Source organism: Triturus cristatus, chromosome 11 (assembly GCF_964204655.1).
Source record: "Triturus cristatus chromosome 11, aTriCri1.1, whole genome shotgun sequence".
Classification (NCBI taxonomy): domain Eukaryota; kingdom Metazoa; phylum Chordata; class Amphibia; order Caudata; family Salamandridae; genus Triturus; species Triturus cristatus.
Window position 1 is genome coordinate 1,000,534,718 of NC_140594.1, and position 10,092 is coordinate 1,000,544,809.

General features: G+C 44.7%; 1 protein-coding gene across 2 annotated transcripts in view; it reads right to left on the reverse strand.

The window, feature by feature from the left end:
• Positions 1-7,600, reverse strand: part of SAMD7 (sterile alpha motif domain containing 7) — a 139,844-nt gene extending 132,244 nt beyond the window's left edge. Inside the window, exon 1 of one of the 2 annotated variants that reach the window (XM_085633733.1) lies at positions 7,574-7,600. The gene's annotated coding sequence lies outside the window, so the exon portion shown is untranslated. Of the gene's footprint in view, positions 1-7,072; positions 7,150-7,573 lie in introns of those variants that run through there. The other variant, XM_085633734.1, reaches the window with a different exon arrangement.
• Between the last annotated feature and the right edge of the window lie 2,492 nt (positions 7,601-10,092).

Genomic DNA, 10,092 nt, shown 5'->3' on the forward strand with positions numbered 1-10,092 from the left:
TATGTGGGGCGGAATTAGCATACTCGGGGGCTGCGTCATCTAAATATGAGGAAAGAAAAACATCTTCTGCGGTTCTAGGATGCCCCTTAGGAAGTACCTTTATTGGGAATAATGGGGGTGGCAAGTCTTTCGGTATCTCTGGAGTAGCCTTAGGTAATCCTTCGGCCAGAAGGGGATACATACCATTCATAAGGGCATTTCTTTGTCTGTCTACTTGTTCTGTCTTCACTCGGATACCTTCCTCAATTAATAGATTTTCTCGAACTTTATTTGAACTCTCTTTATTCTTTTCTTCCTGTCGGAGTGCTTTTTCTGTGCGTCTATGAGATTCTTTACGCCATAACTCAACGGCGTCTTTCTGTGACTGTCTGACTTTCCTTTTCCATAACTCTTCCTCTACTTTCATGATGCACTCTGCATCCCAGGTCCCCGCTGCGGGCCACCTCTGACTTTCTGGTAATTCCTTGGTGTAGTCTACCCATAAATCAAGGAATAATATAGCGTCTAAGCCATGTTTATGATACATGAAGTACCCTGGAGTGTCCCTAGGAGGAATAGGAACGGCTTCTTCGAGTACCCCTTTTCTTGTAGTGATCTGTCTTAGTTTCGAAAAGAGCGGCATATTGAGAACTGATCTGATACTTAATCTTGAACACACTTAGTACAAAAGCACAATAATGAACAACCATTCATACCACAATATGCAGGACGTTTAACACATTAAACATTAAACATTAAACATTTTTTTCAACCTTTAAAATAACCAACAATGATGATCGTCTGCATAACTAATCACCAAGCATAATTCTTGACAATAACTAGATACTTCGGAATACTTGATATACTGCTAAACAGTACATATACACTGCTAAAACAGTGCAGACCGGATTTGTGTACCCAAACCCGTCTTGACCGGCACAACCTATGTGCACGTCAGAAATGCCTCCCCAGTAATGGTACTCACCGGGTAGCTTCGGAAACGGAAGGCCTCGGCAACTGAACTTGAACCGGACTGGACTCGACTCGACTCGTCGGAAACTGGACTCGACTTCGAACTTCGGGAACTGGTGGGCCTCTGATTATACTTCGCACTTCTCACCGCCTCGTCTGGGTGTTGATCGCAGCCTCAGTCGCCCCCGCTTGACCGGAGGGAGATACAGGAAATCCTGCTGGTACGCGTTATTGTCCGTCCAGCTGTGGCAGGAGACCGGGCCTGCAACTCACCGCCGGCGCGTGAGATGAGAAAGTGTCCCTGTTCGGGCGCCATTCATGTGGTAAATAAAATTCATTACCGGGACTTAATTTGATACAGAAACATAATATAATAGCTCAGTAAAATGAGAGGCAGAATCCGTGGTAGTAGAGGTTCGGAATGGGCTTTATTCCAATGATCGATTATAATCGGTTGCTCCAAGTTCCATCACCACGGAGGTTCAGGAAGTGAAGTACATACTTTATTGACACGAAGTGATTTTTATAGAACATACATTACAATGAAACGAATGCAGTAGGCGTAACAATTGATAAGGAAAATGACGATTCACATGCGTAACCGAAAATGGGTGTAATAAGGAGTAAAAAGGAACATAATTGGTTATGATGTCATATATAGGTGGATCTATAAGATAATACTTGGCATAGATGCGCGCGCAGCAGCATGACGTGTGATTGACGTGCAACTAGGGGTGAAGGGGACTTGACATTTAGCTCTACATGTGGAGACGAAAAGTCTGGGGGGTCAAGTCAACCTAATCCCAAATCATATCTAACATCCTATGTTTAAAGAACTATGTTATCCACAAAAGAAGGACTCTCGGATAGAATCTATTCTATACTGACTGTGCGTGCGTGTACAAGCGTCTAAGTGTCTACACTAAATGCGAGGGGGTAGGAATATTCCATGGTAACAGGACTATGAATTACTTGCATAAAGACAGAGAAGCCGGGCCTTTTGCTCGGTAGCTGGAAGAATGTTTACTTAAACTACTAGACAGGAATGCATTGGATAGGGGCGAAGCAGATAACTCGAAGGTGAAATACAGTTCTTGGCAGAGAATAGGCTGATGTCAGGCTTCGTGAGCCGCGCAGAGAATGAGACAAAGTTCATGGTCACAGATGCAGGCTCAGACTGGAGTTTTCAGAAGCAGAAGGCAAGAGGAGTTTGATGACAGAATCAGGGCCTACTTGCCTGGACTGTAAAATGGCATAAGTGAACCATATAAAACCGGTGGCCTTTCATACTTAGGAATGGAATATCCGGCCTATTCATGGCGGATCTGACAGAGGACATGTTGACGGTGGACGCACATGCGTTTGCGTCTTCATAACTGGAACTGGAGGGAACATACATGTACTTGTAACATGCACATAGAACCGTTGGGGTCCAAGATAGGGGACATAACTGACCAGAAAAATCCATATTTCCACACCACCACCAATACACCACCAATACCACCAATGCCACCACGAATCCCACCACCACCACCACCAATACCACAACCCATACCACGTCCAATACCACCACCACCAATACCACAACCACCAATACCACCACCACCAATACTGCCATCACCAATACCACCAATGCCATCACAAATACCACCACCACCAATACCACCACCACCACCAATACCACCAAAACCAATACCACCAATACCAATACCACCACCACCGATACCCCCACCACCAATACCACCACCAGCACCACCACCAATACCACAACCAATACCACCACCAATACCACCACCACTAATACCAGCACCACCAATACCACCACCACCACCACAAATACCAATACCACCACGCCTCTCGCTCACTAGTAATAGCAGGGGCACTGTACAAGGCTGGAGCTGCAGCCAAGATCATCCCTCCCTCCCTCTATGCCTGCCATAAAGCACAGCCCGCCCTGCACCAGGATGTGAAGCCAGGGCCCTACTACAGCTGGAGTTTTTTTTTTATTAGGCCAAAGATAGCAATGACATTACGCAATGCCACACTGCACACTCAAATCACGGAGAGGGCAGGAAATAGCCCCCCTCCCGCTCTTCCTCCTGAGCCGCAAAAGTGTAATCACAGAGTGAAAGGTGTTGGATTGCTTTGTTAATTTTTAGAGCTCAGATCATATGTAACTCTCACTTCACACTTGGTGTCTGTGTAATTTACAACACTTACACATCTTCTTCACTGCACTATTTATCACTACTTTGAAGACGTTGCAGGCCGGTCTCTTTCTCTGATATTTATAATCTAACAAGCGGTCGAGAAGGTCCTTTATTGCAATGCAAAAGACCTTGCATTTGCGAGAGTTTAAGCTATTAGTATTGTAAATGACAATGCCTTTTATTTATGTTTTAAAACCCAAAACATAAATAAAAGGCATTGTCATTTAAGCTCAAACTTGGGTGAATGTGAGACCTATTGCATTGCAAATGCTTGTTTTGTACAGCAAACACAACAAGATGATGGACGGAGTGCTGAAACTTTTCAACCACTCATCCCCTGGCCTGGCAGTTCAGGATGAATATATACCATAATATTGCATGCGTTTACAACGCATGCGATTACAACGCGGTCCTTAAAACGACTGTGTTGTTACATCGCAGTAGATTACAACGCAAGTCGTTACAACAACTTGCTCTAGATGGCGCGGTGGACTTAGGAATAGTATAATTTACTATTCGAACTCCAGTGTGTGCAGCAGTAGGGAAGGTGTTGGAATAGTAAATTACACTATTCCTTAGTTTAGAGCACCATCTAGAGCAAGTTGTTGTAACGACTTGTGTTGTAATGCACTGCAATGTAACAACCGTGTTGTAAAGGTAACACGATCTAATGACTGCGTTGTTAAGGTTATTTCCCTTCAGGATGGACTGTTGCCACGGAGAGCAGGGTCAAGACTGATTTGCACATGGATGGGTTTAAACTGGAATGAATGGCATGGGTAACAAAAAAACGATGGATTTAGGCCCCAATCTCTGTACTGGGGGTGAATGTTTGACATTGATCAACATTCTGTCCATCAATTGTTCTTTTTGCTTGTTTTTTTATACAGCGGGTCTTCCTCCATCAGTGTGGTGGGGGGTGACACCTTCGTTACACTGGGGACTGAAAATTTGCAATTTTAGAGGCAGATATAATCACATAAGAGCTTGTATTCATGTTAAAGAGCACCTGGCTTTGAGCCAAATTATTTTCTCTGGAGGGCCAATTACATTATTTTATTTCCAAAGATAATTTTGTCACTTACATCAATGTACCCAAAGTTGGACATCCATACGTTTGTTGAAAGTTGCCTGAGTTTTATGTAACACTGAAGAAGATGGGTCTGTAACAAGCTCTACCATGTCACTTCCTCTGGGAAATCCCTATGCTGGCTTAAAGTGGTGGTAGAGTCCAAATCAAATATCTGTCCCTGAACCCCAATGTCTTGTAAGACCTCGATAAAACCGAACTGGCCAAGTTGTTTCAGACGTATTGTCCAGCTCGTGCTCTGCGCTCGACGTCCTTGCTGTCCCAGAATCAAAAAAATCTCCTAGGATTGGCAGAACATTTTGGTTTTGGCTCCCACATTATGGAATAAATTGCCATTACCAGGGCACGAGTCGGGGGTACACGCGTGTGGACGGCGTCCACCCGCTTTTTTCACAGGGTGAACGCCGTCCACCCTGCCAAGAATTTGAGCGCCACTAAATAATGTGCTGAACTCGTCCCGGTGTAATTTCAAAACACCGAGACACTTTCAGCAGCGCCTGCACGTTGTCTGCTTTCCATCTGCAACAAGCAACAACATGTGGGTGGGCACAGGGCTTTCATATTTAAGACTCCTGCTGGGCCCATAACAAAGGCCGAATTTGAGGGGTTATCAGGCCTCCTTTTGTTCAAGTCTCTTGGCTGGGAGCAGTCAGGACCCTCACACCTAATGCATATGAAGCGGAGGGGAAACAAAGGCTCACACCTTGTTAGCCCTTCACACATACTTAAGAGAGGCAGCTTTTCACTTTGTTCAGTCCCTGTTTAGGAGATGTGCATGCTCTGTAAGAATATCAGATGTGTTGGTCTTTCCCAGTATTTACACAAAGCAAATTGCATTTATAAAGAGCTTACTACACCTGAGGAGGCGTTAAAATAATTTAAGTCTCACTATTTTTTCTTGTATAACCCCACTCATTCCAATGTAGGGTGTCAAAGCGCTTTACATCAACACGTGCATATTACATGTAGATAAATTATATAAGTTTGTAAATGAATGTACAGGATGTGTTACATAAAACTGGGGGATTGCAAGGTGTAGAAGTCACATCTCATCTTCCACTGCTCACTGTGCTATTATCCTCGCAGTGCGCTCAAACGTACACATGATATACCTGCTAAACATATATGTGAAGGCTTTAGATCTGATGTCACTTCTTGTGATGCCACTTCCTGTAAAGCTGTGGCTTGTGATGCCACTTCCTGTAAAGCTGTGGCTTGTGATGCCACTTCCTGTAAAGCTGTGGCTTGTGATGCCACTTTCTATGATGTAAATTCCTGTGATGCCATGTGTGATGTCGTGCGCCGTGATGTCGTGCGCTGTGATGTCATGCGCCATGATGTCACGTGCCGTGATGTCACTTGCATACTGCCTAACTAGGTTAGTCCCCCTACTTCTTTTTTGAGGACTTGTGCCCTGACCACTACCCAGTTTTCAGGATGGTGTCTTTTACAGGAAGTCCTTCAAAACTAACCTATTTTTTTTAACTATCACTGGTTCTCTGTCCCACTTTTCCTGCTTCTTCTTATTTGTGGGTGAACCTCAGCGCCAAGGGGCCCTCAGGTGCATGTGTGCGCTATAAATACATCTAATCAGCCAAACCATTGTCTTTCATTCTGTTCATTCACCATGTCCTGAAACTTTACAAATTTATGTCAAGTCGAGAAGTCGGACAGTCCACGTTACCACATATTTTTGCGCATTTATTTACACGGTCTTTCAACCAACCTTTTTCAGGTGGTAACTACACACGTCACATCTGCGAATAAAGGCAGTATTCCCCCTAGCTAAAAATCTGTGAAAATAGTAAAAATACTTAAGAGTGGCAATACCTATTTTTACAATTTCCGCATAAACCTTTCTTTGTTTGAAACCATAACTTTAGGGTGCTGAAGTGTGTTTACTTTTCTTGACAATGTAGGCCAGAAAGAGGACGCTAAAAACTTGCAGTCTTTCTTGATTTTTCCACAAAAATCTACAACATTTTTTTCTCCCTACAGTGTCAGGCCATCTTGTCTTGGCACGTCTGTTTTTTCTCGCCTCTAATTTAGGCTGAGAGTTTTTATTGATGTTCTGAAAACCTTCTTCAATCCATCACATGAAAATTCGACAGAGATTGAAAATCAGGGCTTTTACGGCGTTTTCAAAGAATAGTGCCCCGATCACATGAGCCCAAAAGGCCTGGGCTGATTAAACACCCCAAGCAGGTTAGAACTGTGTTACCTTACATCAACTTTAGCTGGCTATCACTTTGGTTAGTGTTCAACCAGCAAATTAGACATTAAGATGTTAGAAATTATTGAACCCTGTCCCCAACTGAAGACATTGAGATATCCAATTCGAGAAAGTAAGTCTCTTTGCATAGTTTCTGCTTAATATCGCTTTTGAATTCTGAGATTTTTTTTCATACTTTACTTAAAGGTACACCAGTGCCAATCCTGAAAACTAGCTGTCAAAGTGAGCACGTCACAGAATAAGGCTCCAAATTGTACAGTATTATAACACATATGACAGAAACAGGAGAATTAATATGAACTCATAATTCAAAGAAAGGCCACGCACTTAATCTACCGGGTGGTGCAATTCAGTCAGGTTGACAGAATCAAAGGTAAATATATGAATATTACCAGCCGAAAAGCATTATATGTAAATTAGCCTTATACATTTTCCTTCTGACTATAATGAATACCAAACAGGGTTTTACCATCTGTGACGTCGACAAGCCCCGCCCTAATGCAACCCGAAAATATAACTACAATGAATGGTCCTCGATTTGCTCAATTTATGCTGTTTCTGACAGGCAGTTTTTCAAATGTCACTTACTGTGGTGTTGACGCTGTCCAGCCCCTCTGGTGCGCCACAAGAAGGGCGCGCGAAACTCCCTCAGCTGTGTCTTGTCGGTCACAGTTTGAAATCCCTTGGATCAGGTGGTTGGCGTTTTAGATCGGATTAGATCGAGGGGTTAAGAGATTACCTCACACACAGGGATTAACGTGCGGAACTGTAACTAACATTGACTTTTCTCTAAATACAAAACTATTTAATCCCCGGTCTCAACGAGCAGACCCTTTCACAGGCCTAGCGTGGGTGCTGGCCCCCTGGAGGCAGTAGGCCCCACACTCAAAATTCAGAACTGGGGTTTTACAAGGCCTACTCGGGGCCACTGGAATTATGCAGCAGGGGAGGGTCACATTAGGCGGCAGGGTCGAGTAAATTATGTGGCTATGCAGCGAGCGCAAGGTAAATAGTTGTATTTATTTATTTACTTACCTTCCGTCGTAAATCCGAGTACACTACCCCCCACCCTTCCCCTCCCCGCCTCACCGTCCCGCAGCACTCCCTCTGCGAGCCGCCACTGCTTGCAGGTGCTGCTGTTTGTTAACTAAATACCTGATTTAGAGTGCGGTGGGTGGTGTATACCGTCTGAACGTGAATGATGTCCCGTTCACCTAATTGCAATTGAAATAGGCTATAATGCACTTGTAATACAGCAGAAGACATATACACCACATTTGTGACAGAGTATCCATTCTACCATACTCTAGATAAGGCCCTATGTTTTTGTTAGAATAATACATCACACAATCTATTTAGCCTCTATATACACTGTTGAATTATTTAAAAAAGAAATTCATTTGGAGGGAAAAAAAAATAAGTGTTATTGTCTCGTATCTGAGCGGATTAGAACTTGAACGACTAGGCTCACCCTGGAATGGGATGAGTGCATATATCATGATGAATGTGTGATCTTAAATTCCGTGAGATCAGTCTCACGTTGCACCAATAACAGTCAATAGGCCTCATTCAGGGGAAGGTAATGGGACATTGCAAAAAAGTTCCCCCAATAATTTAGGCCCTCATTATGAGTGGCAGAATTTCATCCAGAGCAATAACTCAGTGAAATTCCACTGCCTGTAATAGTGAGTGTCTCTGGGCCTGGAATTATCATTTCTGCAAACTCCAGACATGATGATTGTGAGCCTGGAGACCCCAGACCTTGTTTAATGCTGCAGGGAGAGGCACTGCCCCCGTCTGCTCCACTCTGCAGCAGCACAAGGGGAGCAGACGTGTTCTCCTCGTGAAGGGTAAGGTCTACCCTAACTTCCTTTCCTCGTCCTTTTCCAATCCCAGTCCTTCTGCTGACACTTTCGCCTTGACTTTACTCGGTATAGCTGGATCTATGTGTTTAATGGGCATTCCAGGGATAAAAGTCATAAATAACAGTTTTGCATCGGAAAAACTGTCCAGAATTGGAAATTACGGCTGTCGTGTATGAAGCAAGAGATTATGACCCTGCGGCAACCGAGTGTTTACTACCCCCGGACTCTGGACACCATTTGTGTTGATGGGAGAGGAGGACAGGAAGTGGAGCAGAAAGACCCTGGACACCAATTGTGGTGATGGGAGAGGAGGACAGGAAGTGGAGCAGAGGGACCCTGGACACCAATTGTGGTGATGGAAGAGGAGGACAGGAAGTGGAGCAGAAGGACCCTGGACACCACTTATGGTGATGGGAAGGAGGACAGGAAGTGGAACAGAAGGACAAGAAGTGGAGTAGAAGGACAATGGGAACTACTTCTGATGATGGGAGAGGAGGCCAGGATTTGGGGCAGCAGGACACTGGACACCACTTCTGGTGATGGTAGAAGAGAACAGAAAGTGGAGCAGAAGGACACTGGACACCACTTCTGGTGATGGGAAGGAGGGCATGAAGTGGAGAAGAAGGACACTGGACATCACTTCTGGTAATGGGAGAGGAGAACAGGAAGTGGAGCAGAAGGACACTGGAGGACAGGAAGTGGAGTAGAAAGACATTGGGCTCTACATCTGGTGATGGAAAGGATGCCAGGAAGTGGAGCAGAAGAACACTGGACACCACTTCTGGTGATGGTAGAAGAGAACAGGAAGTGGAGCAGAAGGACACTGGACACCACTTCTGGTGATGGGAAAGAAGGCAGGAAGTTGAAAAGAAGGACACTGAACATCATTTATGGTAATGGGAGAGGAGAACAGGAAGTGGAGCAGAAGGACACTGGAGGACAGGAAATGGAGTAGAAGGACATAGAGCTCTACTTCTGGTGATGGGAAAGGATCCCAGGAAGTGGAGCAGAAGGACACTGGACAGCACTTCTGGTGATGGGAAGGGGTACAGGAAGTGGAGCAGAAGGACACTGGACACCACTTCTGGTGATGGGAGAAGAGGACAGGAAGTGGAGCAGATGAACACTGGACACCACTTCTTGTGATGAGAAGGAGGACAGAAGGTGGAGCAGAAGGGCACCGGATACCACTTCTGGTGATGGGAAGGAGGACAGGAAGTGGAGCAGAAGGACACTGGAGGACAGGAAGTGGAGCAGAAGGACACTGGACAACACTTCTGGTGATGGGAGAGGAGGACAGGAGGTGGAGCAGAAGGGCACTGCACACCACTTCTGGTGATGGGAAGGGGGACAGGAAGTGGAGCAGACAGTGAGGGGATGAGGAACAGAACTCCCCTAGAACAAGGCACAGTGAAATAGTAAAAGGCAGAGTAAATCATCTCCTCCAAACATTTTTCCTGTAGATGTTGTCCAGTGCTAGTCTTTACATTTGCAGCCTCTTTAAATTTTCTCTCATTCTGAATAGGCCAAGACATGTTTCTCACTCTGTGGCTAGAGGGCCAAGTGCTTTTTAAATGATGTAGGAGATCTGGTATTGTAATCTATGTCCCTTGTGCATGTCGATTCTAAGGGCCTCATTACGAGTTTAGGTGTTATTTAACACACCTGCTAAAAAATGATGGCACAGGGTACGTTATTTATTGGGTGCGATAAAGAACACGTAATTACAAGTCAGTGGGGAAT